Source organism: Canis lupus, chromosome 30 (assembly GCF_011100685.1).
Source record: "Canis lupus familiaris isolate Mischka breed German Shepherd chromosome 30, alternate assembly UU_Cfam_GSD_1.0, whole genome shotgun sequence".
Classification (NCBI taxonomy): Eukaryota; Metazoa; Chordata; class Mammalia; order Carnivora; family Canidae; genus Canis; species Canis lupus.
The window spans coordinates 26,062,892-26,078,635 of NC_049251.1; the positions used below are offsets into that span (position 1 = coordinate 26,062,892).

The 15,744-nt window shown below is 45.6% G+C and overlaps 1 protein-coding gene and 1 long non-coding RNA gene across 3 annotated transcripts in view; one reads left to right on the forward strand and one right to left on the reverse strand.

The window, feature by feature from the left end:
• The window catches only part of LOC119866906 (RAR related orphan receptor A), a 711,488-nt gene that overhangs the window by 335,341 nt on the left and 360,403 nt on the right, over positions 1-15,744 (reverse strand). The gene's annotated exons all lie outside the window — the stretch shown is intronic.
• LOC119866908 lies at positions 9,020-12,749 on the forward strand. 2 transcript variants are annotated; one of them, XR_005381730.1, is made up of 4 exons: positions 9,020-9,315; positions 9,972-10,195; positions 11,056-11,179; positions 11,602-12,749. It is a non-coding gene; the product is annotated as an uncharacterized LOC119866908 (long non-coding RNA). The 2 variants fall into 2 exon arrangements; XR_005381729.1 differs by having other exon boundaries at positions 9,020-10,195.

Consider the following 15,744-nt stretch of genomic DNA (forward strand, 5'->3'; position numbering starts at 1 on the left):
TCTTTACATAGTCATCTATCTTACTACATGTTTAAGTCTCATACCCTGGGAGAATTCTAAGATCCAGGGAGGCAGGGTGGTTGACAGAACATGGCTTGGGGTTTAGCAGATTTGGGTTTGAGTCTGAATTTCAGCATTTGCGGCTCCCATGATCCTGAGTAACAGTTTCATCATTTATAAGGTGGCAGTGATTATAATCCCTCCTCTGCCTACTGCCCTGTGCTGTTGTAAGATTAGATATTATGGGGCTACTTCATCAACCCTCAAGCACCATAACCATGTTAATTGTTCTTGAGGATCGTTCCCCTCTCTAATATTCACTGGTTATCTCTAGCAGGCTTACCACCGTGCCAGGGACACAGTGAATGACAGCTCCATGAACCTTTGTAGAATAAATAAAGGAAAGAAAGAAGAGGATAAAAACAGTTCCTTAAACTTTATGAAATTGCAAAGAAGGTGGCTCTGCCTGGATATCTACTCCTCCAGGCATAAAGAAGGTACAAAATACTGGGCAGATTACAAAATGAGGCCTCAGATATAAGTTTTCATTCATGAGTGGCTTTTCAGAGCCACATTACCAATTAATTCTTGGCAATAAAATCTAAGTCAGCAATGCTGGAAATAGGAGGTTAGTTTCGAACTGGGCATCACCCATCTCAGCCTCCATACCGCGTGTTCCGTATCTCAACAAGAACACGAGGGAAAATTAAAAAGGCTCTGGATACATTTTATGTCAGGAAAGAAATGGCTTCTACTCAGCAAGCTGCTAAGAGAGTTGCTATTTTCAGGTGCTCTCTAGCTTAGCAGATTACCAAGGTGATGACATTAAGTTTAAGACTACCTATTAATGGAAGGATAAATGTGAGTAATTCAGGGAGGCCACTTAAGCAAACACCAATTGAAGGATAAAAATCACCATGAAGCCCATGGGGGAAGAACAGAGATGCAGCCTTACCCAAGAGCTCAGACAATGGACCTGATCCTACCACGCATGTAGAGCTACTGTGCATTTGTTGAGAGAACGTCATTTTGTTCACAGCAAAGAGTGGCACAGCATCCCAGACGGCGCCTACTCCACCATGCTATCAGTCAGCCCCTGGTGGCAAGGTCCCCTTCATGTTCCCCTTTTCCCCTTGCACCTCATGAAGGTGTATTTTCCCTCAGGACCCGTTGCAGGATAATTTCCCCCAAAAGAACTATGTTTGTATTCAGAAGAGGAGCCAACCAACTCATCACCACTGGGCTACAAAGAACTGATAATTATTTTTCCTAGAAAGATGTAGAATTTCAAAGGGGTGGAAGGCCTTAAACTCAGGAAGTGGGCTTGTCATTGTAGACCTCAAGTGCATCTCTCCATGGCCAGGGTTGTAAGGCAAATGGTTTGGGAGGCAGAGAGGACCCTACTATCTTTAGAAAAACATTTGGCTGCTGTCTTGCTGCCTTTCCACAAAAGCAGGACCAGAACACTGCACACAAATTTTTCTGATCAAATCAAGGGCCCCTAAAGGAGATCAGGCTTGGCTTAAAAGCTCTTGGGCTATAAGTTAATAAGAATTTTAATAAAAATGGAAAGTATAGCCCTGGGCCGTGGTACAATATCTCTCCGGGTTGCTGGTGTTCTATCAGTCAATCATATAATCTTTCTGACATTCGTAAAGTGGAGAGGGTAAGCAAAAACTGTGCAGGCCAAAGAAGGTTTCAAAAATGTACTCTTTAGAAAGACTCCCTTGGGGACCTGAGACATACCGGAAAGTGAAGTCTTTCCCACAAGATAAGATGCCAATAAAACCACCTGTGCCCAACACATGTCCCATAACAAAACAATTTCCATACACAATTGTCATGATAACCTATCGATGACTATCTGTGATTACCATCCCCCTGTCCCCCAAAGATGAAGAGCCTGAGAATGAGAGAGGTGGTGATGGAGGGGACCTGATCCCAGGTCTTCTGACTCTTACCTCCTTCCACAGATTCCTCAGTAGTTTACTTAAACTCGAACTGTCTGTTTAATCTCTATGATGCTTTGGTTCAGTTTACTATCCTCAGATACAACCTAGAAGATGGCTGGTCTGCATCATTTGATTCACCTCCAAAGGTAGGAAAAAATTCACTTATCCTTTTTTTACCTCCAAAAATTGGCATTGAAATGCAACTTGCTTTTTTTAAAAAAGCAAACAGCTTCCCTGCTACTTATCTATTTTTGTCTAAAGGATTGTCAAGTTCTGTGGTACTCAAGGCACAGTCCAATACCCACGGTGTTGTTTAATCACTTATTTATTCCATTACACCAACCTCTTTAAAATGTCCATCAATAGGTACATTTCTCATGGTTGAATGTTGGTCATAACTGTTGATAGGCAAGATTGGTTTAAAAAAATTTTTTTTAAATAAATGGCATTCAGCTGAAGATACAGTTGACATGGTGTGATGCTTATTTAGCCAGATCATGCTCATATCAATGCCAACCCATGGGAAAGGCACACTCGTGTAGAGCACTACCAGGTGGCTTGAAACACCACTTAAAAATTTGTGCGGGCCCATTTTGCTTTATGTGCAGACTGAGAGAGGAGACAAAACACAGAAACTTTAGTCTTGCTCTTGGTTTTTCACACACTGACACAATGACAAGACTTGAAAGCTTACACTGGCTGTCCTTGAACCTCCCTGACCATTGTTTTGTCATCTTTGCCACAGGCCCCCCAGGTCCACCTGCCCCTGATGATAGTTCCACAGGTTTCATTCAACAGCAAGCTGGTAGGCCCAAGCTCCACACTCCCCCTGGGCAATCAGGAACCTCCCCACCCCTCAGTGTCAATCTCTAAACCAGAGCTCTCCTCCCAGTTTTAGACTCGCTCTCCTTTGGCTCCCTGAATATTTCCACCCCCGTGTCCAGTAGGCACTTTAGATGTAGCATTTTCAGAATAAAATTCATGGCCTTCTTGCCTAATGTACTGACTCCTGGGTTCTCCATTTATCTGGAAACACTCCATCCAACCCCAGCAGGAAAGCTGGGGCTCCTTCTGTCTCCCATCCTATCATAGCTCACGTTCATCAATCACTAAGTCCTCAAGGGTTTATTTCCTATAGACTCTCCAGTGACTCCCCTCCTCTGCCCTCTCAGCCCCACTCACCTCAGCCAGGCCCTCCATGTGGTCCACTTAGTCAACACCTCAAAACCCTGCATGTACCACAGTCAATGATGCTTCTAAAAGGTAAATCTGACCAGGATCTTCCCTACTGAAGAAATCCTTCTATGGCTCCCTGTGCTCATGATCAAGTACAAAGTCCTTACCTTGACTTTTCAGACCCTCTATAACCTTGTCTTTGCCTCTTTCCCAGGCTCCCTCAATGGGCAATTAAGGGACATGGCAGGTTTGGAGCAGATCCTGGGCCAGAGCCCAGCAATCTTATTTTTCCAGCTTGAATTAGTATCACAAAAACTATATATTCCTTGTTCTTTTTCTAACATGTATGTCCTATTTATTGGTCAATGCATGGAAATAGGAAAATGAAGTAACCAGGGGGAAAAGAAATGAACCTGTCTGATGGAGGTGATTCCAGATGTGGGATGAAGCTTGGCTAACACACTCCTCTCCAGGTGGGGCTATATTAGTTACACAACAGCAAGGATGCACATATATCAATCAATGGGCACTACACTCTGCCAGCCCCATCCCTCCTTGTACACGTCAACACAGGCTTGGTAGCCACACGTCAACATAGGCTTGGTAGCAGGTACTACAAGTTTAACATGGGAAAAACAAAGCAGAAAACAGTGACCTCATTTCTTGGCTTCCGTGGGGAGCCTGTCTGGAGTGTGGAGGTGCACCCACCCTACGTCGTATCTCATGCTGGCCTGTACCCTTGCCCATGGTTTCCAGTTGACCACAGAGTTAGGAACAGAACACCATTTACTCCTCTAAAGAGCTAACTAGGGGTATAGCCCTCATTGTAATGCTTTAAAATCACAGAGGGTCCTATCAAACAAGCCAGCATCTGATGGTTTCCTCTCATGATGCCGAAAACTGAGATATCTGGAAACCTTTGGAAGCAACCAGCTGCTCACTTTGTATTCAGGCATTTGGCATTGTGAAGGTACATCCTGAAGGACAAGGATGCCTCATCTTTCTGACCTTGTTTCCTAGCACAGGGGTTGGCAGAAGAAATGTCTATGAATGCTCCAGAACGGACCTTATGATCAAAAATCCTAGGCCATATAATGTGAAGTGGAACACAGCTGACCCTCCAAATTTTTCAAGATTTGGCTTCCTGGCTCTTCTCTGAATAGAGATTTTCTTCTCTACTCAAAGATCTGAGTAGATCTTCATAGGCTATGGGATGATCTGGGTTTGCTACCCTGCTATCTCCTCTGATGCAATCTATCTCCCTAGCACACTGTTCCTCTGGGACCACAACCCTCTGTTTGAGTAATCTACCAACAACCCTAGAACACAAAGGGGCTATTTTCATTTCCTGTCAACTCACCCTGGGTCCCTACCTATTAATTTAAGACTGGCCTGGCCTGTAGAGTCCTAGACCTTCATCTTGCCCTTAACACTTGAACACAGGCTGGTCAAGACAGGGTCTGGGTGTGAGATTTTACCCTGGCTATAACTGCATAGCATCAAGCATCTGGAACATCACGAGAAAAAAGAGAAAGCTATTCAGCTGTTTCTAAACACCCAGATGTCTGTCTTGGGAAAGAGGGAACATCCTGACACCTGCCCCACCACCAGGGTGTGCTGTCCAAGCAGAAAGGTGGCAGGTCCCAGGGCCTGGCTGACCAGTTGCCCTGTGTTGGCCATGGAGACCTTATCTGTGCAGGATGAAATTTGGCCTGAAGACTACAGACCTAAAGCCTGTCCTTCTGGAGTTTTTCTTTAGAAGAGAAGCATGGGGGCCAAGTAGAGGGGGGAACAGCAGTCTGTTCATAAATAACCCCACTCACACCAGATACAACAGCCTCATATTTGAAGGTGTCAAAAGTGTGGCCAGGTCAAGATTTCCCTCTCTGCTTTCAGTTCCCAGAGAACACGTTTTAACCAAAACCACATTAAAAAGCTCAGTGTCTTCTGGTTCTAATTCAGTTTCCCCAGACAATTTTTCTTCCTTTTTTCTTGCAAGAGAGCATTTGGTTCCCCACCTGACCATCCTTGAAAACATTCATCCAGCACATATTTATTAAGTGCTTATGTTGTTGGGCATTGTCAGCATAGTATACCTACCTTTAATGAACACAATGACAGTAAGACTAAGCAATAATTATATTAATGATAATGATAATAATAATTGCTAATATGTATTGACCCTTTATGTGCCTCAATGAAAAATCTACTTGTATTTTTAATTTAATTTATCAAGCCACCCTAAAAATTAATACAATTACTATCTCATCAGGAGCTCATAGAAATCTTATGACCCAAAGCCACATAGTTGATAGATACCAGAGCCCAAATTTGAATCTAATCTGCCTGACTTTGGTGATTGCACATTTACCCACCATTATATCCTCAAACATCTACACAGCACGTGTGGCAGAGAGGACTCTTTGTCTGTACAGTGATTTCACAATGCCAGGGAGCACCATTCATGGTATTCCATGAAATTGGTACCTGTTGGGAGCTCAGCTCCATAGGAGACAAGGAAAAGGATGCCCTCCTGGTGCTATGAAACGAAGTGACTCTGTCCTGGGCTCTTAGAAGTACTAGAAGTACAGGAGGAAAAAATCCCATACAGGGATGACTACATATATCTTTATATCGCTGGCAGTGGTTTATATGGAGGCTGGCATCCAAGAGGTACTCTGACATTTTTGCTGCTTGACTGATTAAATGAAAACATTTTATAAAGTAAATAAAGAAGGAAGATTCCTAGACTGGAAGAAGGTGAACTAAGAGTCTGTTGTGGTTAGCAGGCTGGCACAGGTTCGGGCAGGAGAGTCCTCCCTGCGGGGGGCCATCCAAGGGATGTGAGCTGTGACAGTGGGAAGGGGGCTAAGCATGTAGAGCCTGCCCTGAGATGGCTCCCTGTAGGTAGAGGAAGGCCCAGGCTGCAGCAGCAATTAGAACTGTTTCCAAGGTAAACCCTACTCACTGGGGATTGCTGTTGCCAACTGTTGCCATAATATGGGGGGCTTAGTTTCTTTTGGCAGTCCCACTGTGGGGCAGTCCATTTAAGCCTAAGAGAGTGTACTTATTGGGGGAAGGAAAAGGTGCCTGTCTCTGCAATTCATTGGCTCCAAGTGTCTTGCTCTCTCATCTAGAAGTCCTCAACATCCATCTCAGGGGGCTCTGTAGCAGCCCTAGGGGCACTGAGGGCCTGGCACAGGGTTGGGTAAAAACAGAATCTCCCAGGTCCTTAGGCTGGTTTTGGTCCAGGGCCATTTGGCTGCAAAGCCAGGCTCTTTTGCACTTAACCAAGAAGTCCCTGAACACCTCAGAGCCATGACACCTTGAATCCTGTTGTAGCTTTAAGCTGCAGTGGGGTTTGACCTTGGGCAAGTTCGTTCAGCCTCAGGGTTCCCATTAGGAAGAAGATCATGACAGCTAGATGTTTGCTAAGCTGTTTTCTTCTCCCTAAAGGGACCCTGCGCGTGTCCACTCATTGCCAGCCTGGCAGAGGAGAGCATGAAAGGAGCTCTGGGTTAACCAGCACACTTCTCACCCAGCCCCTCTCTCTCCACTCCCAGGAATGGGTGGGTATAGACTCTGGTCTGTGACAAAGAGAAGATGCGTTCACTATCTCCCGAAGCCTGCATCCGTGGCCTGCAGCCTGCCTGCTTGACAAAGCATCCTGCCTTTTCGCTCTGTGGTAACTGCCCTGACCAGCTGGAGCCCAGTCGATGGTTTTTTGAAAGCTGTTACCCCAAAAAAAGCAATGTTGACTTAGGTGTAGAGATAACTATCTCTGTGCTGTCACACCACACGGGGAGGGAGGTGGCGATAATACCACCTTCTTCCTCGATAACAATACCTTACGGAAGCCAGAGAGAAATTTGGGCATTGAGAACAAGAATGTTCCCTGCACTTACCGAGTGTTGAGTGACTCTCCGTTAGCATTTTCAGCAGAGACCTGCAGGAAACAACTTTTTTCTTGTTTGCTCCCTGTGCCACCCAGCAGCTGACTCCATCTGCAGCCAGAATGCTGGCCCAGAGATGCCACATTCTGTGGCAGTTGTGAACGCTCTCAGGGGCCTCAGGCATCGCAAGATGCCCTCATAGACCTCTCGGTTCTGAAACCCTGAGGAATCTAGGGCTGAGTGACTCTGTGCTACAGGGGAAAAAGAAAGAGGAAGCAAAGCCACAAGCTGGATGGTTCTGTGGCAGCCGCTGCCACCGCCATCTACCAGCAGGTCACCTGGCAGTGCCTAGACGATGGGTTCTCTCTCCTTTCCCCTTGGTCTCTCTTGCTCTCTTTCCCCCCCTCACTCCCTCCCTCTTTCTCATCCTTTCCTGGGACTTGTACTGCTTCTGGAGAAGGAGGCACCTGCCCTTGCTTCTTCCATTACAAAGAAAAGGAAGATTAAAAATACCATTGAGAAATACCCCACTGTTATTCTGGAAGTTAGAAAAGAGGTCAAAGAACCTGGTTTTTCTGTCCCTTTGGGAGGGAGTCTTCCCTCAGAAAGGGGGTGGATTGGAAATAACAGAATCTGAGTTCTAAGGCGGAGAGTCCATGCAGTGGGACTGATGCCCCCACCGCCATCCCCGTTTTGTCCGTCATTTTTCTTCCTCATTCTTCACTCTGCTACTCTATTTTCTCTCTCCTCCTTCCTTCGGTCATTATTGTTTCAGTTCATTTTTCCTGATACCACACCCTCTGTCAGGTACAAAACCATCTGGAACCCTCTGTGGGCAGAGCGGGATACAAATGTGCAAACCCATCAATGTGCCAAAAAAGCAACAGTTTCGGGGCCCCGGAAAAAGATGACCGCAGACCCCCAGGACAGAGGCCAGCACACCCCACTTTGGGCCAATGCCGGCTTTGGTGTATCCTCCTTCATTTTGTCCACTGCCTCCCAGCCCAGCATCCATTCCATGCTCCTCAGCCATCTTCCTGATTCTGTTTTTCCACCCCATTCTCTCCGCTACCTCTCTGGGCCCTCATCCATTTCGCCCGGACACCACTGGAGCCTGCACACCAACATTCTTTCTTCCTTCCGATGCACCCCAAATTGACGACAGGTGGACATTTCCCCAAACATCTATTTCTTTAATCCTATTCCCAGCTGGAGTACTGTCAACGGCTGCCTGCTGGCTGCAGGACAAAGTCCAAATTCCTTGCGTTGGCAGAAAGGAGCCTTGACGTTCTGGCCCTAACTGACTTTTCTAGACATTAATAATACTAGATTCTTTTTAAAGCTGTCATTTATGGGGTACCTACTACACATCAGGCAGAGTGCTAAACACTTGATCTGAGTTGGTTCCTCTGAGAGCCATGCAAAGTCCTATTCTTGTCCTGAGCCAAAGGCAGACGCTCAGCTGCTGAGCCACCCAGGCGTCCCTGAGCCGTGGGTTCTTTAACTGCATGCTGCAGCCACCTCCCTGTCACTCCGCCTGCTGCTACTGCTTTGCTCCGGGAGCCCCGTTCCCAGGTGTATGCTCCAAACCTCTGCACCCAAGGACTACTCAGGCAGGAAGGTGGGTTCGGATTCCCTCCGTCTCTGTTTCACTGCTAGCAGATGGAAGAAGCAGCATCCTCACTGGGCCTCTGGGTGATTTTTCTTTCCCCTTGTCCAAGGCCTGAAACTCCCAGAGGCCCCTTATTAAGATGAAACACTTCCTGGTCAGACTCTTCCATCATAGAACACTCCTGAGTTCTTAAAAATTAAAGAGATAAGGCACAATCAGACAAGGCAGGAAGCCATGGAGTCCAGCTCTTCATTTTACAGACGAGTCTGTTGGAAGCTAGACAGAAAGCATGTGTGCAAGGTCACTCAGCCTGGGAGGGGCAGAGCTTGTGTAAGAACACGAGTTCTAAGTCTCCCAGGCACAGAGCACTTCCTCCCGCCTGGCAACACTGTACTGCCACCACCCAAACTGACAACTGTTCCTACTGTCCCTGAGGGGGTCATGGTAAGCGTCCATTGGCTTCCCAAGAGCCACATGAGATATAAAAGCAATTCTTCCCATGTGTCTTTCAAGGTGTCAGCAGGAGTCAAGGACACTTCAAAGAGTCATGCTCTGGCCGTGGCAAGCCAGGTACCAGGAAGGTTAAATCACCTGTGAAAGGAAAGCCACAGGCTGAGTCAGACCCAGGGAGAGACTCACAGGAATGGCCCCGTCTGCGGGGAAGGCCAAGGTCTTCATTTTGGTAAGGTCCTGGAAGGGCTCCTCCTGATTTTCCTGGGGTCTCCGGTGCACTCATTGGGTTTTAAATCTTAAGGCTAATGATCTCATGACACTAAGTGCTAAAAACGCTTAACGCTAAAGATCCCAGGATGCTATCCCAAGTGCTAAGCATCCCAGGACAATGCACAGTCCCGCTCTCACCGGGTCAGCCCACCTTTCTATAGCCTCACCCTTAGATATCTGCTCTACTCAAGCCATTCTAAACATAGCCTATGTGTCCACATCTTCATTCTTTCTTTTGCTATTCCCTCTGCTGGGAATATTTTTCCCTCTTTAACTAGAAAACTTGTACTTGACTTTAAATATGGATTTTAAATGCCTGCTTCTTTTCACAGCCTCCCCTGGCCCTTTCCTCCCTGACCCCCTTACCAGTTTTCCCGCAGAACTACACTTATGGCACTTCTTGGCCCTTCCTGTGTTGAATCCTAGCTATCTGGGATCATGTTTTCTCTATGGCTACACTGAAAATCTCTCCAGGACAGTGGCTCAATCATATTCACCTTTGTACCCAAAGTAGCTAGCTCGAGTCCTGGCACACAGAGGGGAAAAACAGAAGTACCAGCTTAAATCAAATAGAAATAGGTCTGCTTAAGGAAAACTTTGTTCCAAATTCCCAAGTGGACAGCCATCAAAGGTGTTCCTTTCTAAGAGGAGATCCAAGGCCTCGTTATAGATGGATGGTGAAGTGTCACTTTACAAGCTGCTGCTGTGAACAGACCTCCATGAATACCTGAATGCACACGAGTGTGCACAGACACACACACACACAGAAGCTGAAAGGAGCTGGATGCTCTCTGGTGAGGTGCAGCAAGGAAGATAAGATCACCCCGCTGCAGAGGAAGGTAAGCCACGTGACCGTGCGGGTAACCCCAGGCATACATGATACACTCAGCAAGGCCCAGCTGGAATCTAACCACATCATCTTTTCATGAAGCAGACATGAAAAGGTACGACTGAAATAATTACAAAAAGGGTGGTTTAATGCCTTCTTGCCTTGATGGTATCAAAGTTACGGACTCAGGGGCTACTTGGGGAAACAATTCTCTGAGATAAGGAGATAAACTATCTGCTCAAGAGAATGTGCAGGAAGCCAACGTAACTGGGCAACACATAACGAAACAGTTTGTGGCTAATGAGCCATCTAAACCAAAGTGTCCCTGGGCGGCATCAGTTGTGTAAGTGAAGGAAACCGAACCCACCCTTGTCTCAAAGTGAAGCCTTTGTGGGTGCCAATCTGTGTGTGTGTATGTGTGTGCGTGCGTGTGTGTCCTCACTAAACATGACGGCTAAAGTGAAATTCACAGCTCCTCCACCTGTGGCTGAGCTTGTGTGAAATGAAAAGGTTGAAAAGGTGACACTTGTTTTTGTGTAGCAGCCCTGGAGTCCCTTTCTGGTGACCCTACCTGCTGTGGGCCTGTCCTGCTGAATGGCCCGGTATTGCCTCCATGCAAACTGAGACAGCAGCACTGGTTGATGAGTATATCCCAGAGAGAGAGAGAGAGAGAGAGAGAGAGAATTCCAGCATCATGGTGTTCTGGGGCAAGGGGGTCTGAATTCTCCAATCCACAGATAATGGGGTAGGGGGTGGCTGTCTCCATCTGAGGCTCTGCTTATATCTGGTCCATGTTTTACCACAACATGGTTTCTTCAATCAGTTTTCCCTTTGTAAGTCCCCCAAGTAATCTTCCCATGATTCTTTCAGGTCCCAGGACTACAGAATGTGATGACTGTGGTGGCCTGCAGGGCATTTAGATTCCAAACATGACAGACTCAAAGGCTTGGTATTGAATCTCAGTTCTGCATTAGTCAGTGCTCTTTGGCTTGGGGTAAGTTCCTTAAGCTAAGTCTCAGTATTCTCATCTATAAGTTGGGAAAAGCAGAACCCATCCCCTAGTTAATTTACGAAAACTACAGAGCACAATTATGAGCACAAAGTTAGACCTTACTCTGTGGAGCTATTACTATTATTGCCACCATCATAATCCATTCAAACCCTCTTGATTTCTAGGAGAAGATCCAAGGTCCAAAGAGGTAAGGTGGCTTGTCCCAAGGAAATGGGTCTTGAGTGATCTAGTAGCCATTGCCCCTGCAAGGTGATGACTAGTCTGAAGATAGTAGCACTCAAAAGGGGCTGAGTTAATCGTAGAAGTCAGACCTACTGATTCTCAGGCCAGAACCTGACCCTGGGTACCACATTGGTACCTCGGACTCTTATTTATTATCTCACAGCTATCTTTTCTTCCACTAGGTCTTAAGTCCCTGGAAACTAGGCACCTCGTGCTGCTTAAGTCCCTCCGGATTGTAGTACTTTATAGGTATTACATAAATATTCGTTGATCAACTGATTGTGAAGATCGCCGCCATTTTTCGAGGCAACAGGCTCCTGTCATGGTGGCTTCTCCCCCACACCATCATGTCCTTAGGATTTTGGAAAACTCATCCAAGAAGGGCTTGTGCTAATGTGATATCACAGGGAAACATCCCACCTCTTTTTGGAATGCAGATATAGATTGCTCCAGATTGCATGCACACTAATTAGAGCCACTGGTAATTTGACTGCTGCACTGAAGTCCCAAAGTACTCACTGAAGGCACCTTTGTCCTTGCACATGAGAGCTTTTGTCCCTATGTGTCAAAATGGCCAAACTGTCTTTTGATGGTGCTGCTGGTATCCAGAGCCTGGATGTCAGGGTCGAGGTACCTGCCCACTGAATCCACCATCAGAAGGGAACTCAGTGCCATCCTTTTTCCTGAAAGCAGTGTTGTACAGATCACTGGCTCTAAGTAGGATATTCTAATAAATGTTGCTGTTATTTTTACTGTCTTGTGCAGTGTTGAATAAGCTTCTCATAAGCTGGCCTTTATGTAACCACCATGACCTACATTTTTAATTCAGATCTTTATTTTCTGTTTCATAAACCCTTTTAATTTAATATCACTGTAAAAAATCTAAATGGATATACATAGTGTTCTTTTTGTACTAAGCTTTTTGGGCTAGACTTTTATGGTTAATATCAGGGACTGGGTGGTCACTGTGAGAGCACAAGAGAGCATGGGAGTGCCTGGTATAGCTTGCCCTAGCAACTGATACCCTCTCATTGCTTCATTGAATTTTTTTTGTTCTTGACCTCTGCCCTTGTTTTCAGTAATATTGGTATAATGAGTTGAATAAATGGCTCTGTCTATAAAGAAATGGGAAAAGTCTGGTTTTGGCTAAAATGCCCTCAGGGGATTAAAGTAATGAAGGGTAGACAAAGAGGCACACCTAAGGACCAATCAAATGGATAGAGATTTCTGTTCCTTGGAGGTTCCAGCCAGGGAAGAGTCCACTCAGAATGGACCTAGCCCCACCGGCCCTACCAGGGGACACAATCCTTTCTAGTATCTATTCTTTTCTTCACTTCCTGTGGCCTACTCAGAGCCTCTGAAGTTGGGAATGGCTAATGGCAGTGACATGTGCCCCATATTCTCTGTGACACCCCACTGTTGATTGCTTTTTCAAACACTCCCTGAGTAGACTTTGCACTGGACTCTGAGGACCATGTCCAGATGTGTAGTGTCCAAAATGGTGGCCACAGACCACAGGCGGCTATAGAGCATTTGAAATGTGGCTAGTAACAACTGAGATGTGCTTTAAGCATAAAACACACATCAGATGTTGAAGACATGCTACTTAAAAAAAAATAAGGTAAAATATCTCATTATTATGTTATTTATATTGATTACATGTTGAAACGATAATATTTCGGATATATGAGGCTAATTAAATGTCTTATTAACTTTCCCTGTTTCTTTTTACTTTTTAAAATGTAGCTACCAGAACATTTAAAATGACAAATGTGGATTGCATTATATTTCTACTGGCCAGCATTGCTTTAGACAATTGCCAGAGAAGTCGTTTCCATTGAAATATGGATCAACCCAGTGAACAACACAACTCCTGAGTCCTCTGACAGTTCTCTATCACACTCAGAATGAAATTCATGCTCCCATTCTTGCCCCCATGATGCTGAGGTACCTGGGGCCTGCCTACCTCTCTGGCCTCCTTCTGGTTGCTCACTCCAGTGAGCTGGAACCTTCTTCAGAAACTCCAGGCTCAGGTCAGACTCATGATCTTTGCAGGCTGTTGTTCTCTCTCTCTGGAATACTTTTCCCTCATATGTTTTTGTTATTTGGGTGTCATCTCAAATGTAACCTCCTCAAGGAGGCTTCCCTCAGCAGGCACAATGATGTCCCCTAATAATGTCTACAGCCTATCCCTGGAATCTGTTAGATTATCCACCTTAAAAAAAAAAAAAAAGATTATCCACCTTACATAGCAAAGGGAACTTTATAGATATGATTAAGTTAAGGATTTTAAGACGGGCAGATTATCCCAGATTATCCAGGCAGGTGAGTGGTCTTTATAAGGAAAAGAAGGGAGCAAAAAAGACAAAGTCAGAGATGTGACAACACAAGCAGAAGGCAAAGAAAGGTAGAGTCAAGAGCCAAGGAGTGCACACAGACTCCAGAAGCTGCAATAGGGAAGAAATGAGCCTCCAGAAGGAACACAGTTCTGCCAACTCATTTTAGACTTTTGATCTCTAAAACTGTTAAGATAAAAAATTTGTATTGTTTTAAGCCAAAAACTTGTGATAATTTCTTACAGCAGCAATAGGAAACTAATACATGTCCCAATCTGAGACTACATACCACCCAATTCCCAGTTTCTCTATTCCATCCTTCTAGGTTATTTATTTTTTTAAAGATTTATTTATTTATTTGGGGATGGGGCAGAGGGAGTGGGAGAAACTTGGGCAGACCACCCTCACCCCGACCCCCGCCTGCTGCTTATGGAACCTGATATGGGCCTCCAGCCCACGACCCTGAGATCATGACCTGAGCCAAAATCAAGAGTGGGATGCTTAATTGACTGAGCCACCCAGGTACCCCTAGGTTATCCTTTTATTGCTACCAGACAGCATCTAATTTATTTATTAATTTGTCTGCTTGTTTATTTTCAATCTCTCTTCACTAAAATGTGAGCTCCCTATGGGGCAGAGACCTCCTATCGCACTTACCACTAAAGATTCTGCCTTTTGAACTCGAGTCTGGCACACAGCAAATGCTCCTTGGTATGAATGAATGGTTTACAAGAACAAATGGCAATTGGCTATTTAAAAGATCTACATTCAACCAATTGGATAGAAAAAAGTACACCCAAGGAATGAAATAAACAACACTGATAGATACTAGACAGTGCTTACTACCTGGGACTCATAAGGTACCATCATGGTGCTGCAGAGCTACAAAGGATTTGATGACCTGGTGTGCCTGGGTGGCTCAGTGGTTGAGCGTCTGCCTTTGGCTCAGGTTGTGATCCTGGGGTCCAGGGATCGAGTCTTGCATCAGGCTCCCTGTAGGGAGCCTATTTCTCCCTCTGCCTGTGTCTCTACCTTTCTCTCATGAATAAATAAAATCTTAAAGAAAAAAAAAAAAGAATTTGATGACCCTACAGTCTCTGTAGAGAGGCATGCATGGACACATGACAAAACAATGGTGTGTGGGGTATTAAATAGCTGAGGTCAAATGGGTGGTAGGGCATTGGATATGAGCAGTGATGTGCTGGGTACACTAGCTCTCAAAACAACAACCACAATAGCCTGATTTGGAGTGCTTGCCAATCTTGTGTACATACTCCTACAGTGACTGCCTTCCAGCTACCATTGCAACGTCTCTGAGTATGGCACTCCTAAGAGTCAAGTGGGATCTTCAGATTTCAACTGAACCTAGAAGAGTCAGTGGGATGGGGACAGACTCAGAAGAGGGCAGGAGGCATGGTACACACAAAGGCAGGAACATTTTTAGGGCAGGTGAAGTGGGGTACCAATAGCCTCTGTGGCTCCAGTGGGTTTCCTGTCATTGAGACAAATAGAAATAAGAGGCTCAGTAGAAGTCACCATGCAGAGGGCTGCCTAGAGAGACGTGGGAACAGAAAATCTTATTGTTGGGAGGACCTCGATGACCTTTCCAGCCCAGCACTGATTTTAATGAGCATGGCATAGAGCTAAGCACTTAAGTTAGCAACACCCAGGGCGGAACAGGGAACAGTCTGTGTTTCCTGAGCTGGTTTAGAGGATATTTTGCCCTGAACCCAGGCTGATGACCTCATTCATTCTGCCCCTCACAGGTGGATTAATTGATATAACATGCAGCCACCCCCCCCCCCCAGTCCTATCATAAAGACGAGCTGTCAAATGAACTTGGGACAACCCACTCAAGGTTCTCAAAGTAACCCTCCCTGAAATTCCCATCTTTATGCAGGTGTCATTTCCTCTCATTTATAAGCCTGGACAATTTGATTCTGAGGATCCTAGGGTGGTGTTTAAAATGTTGGTGTGTGGGGTCAGATG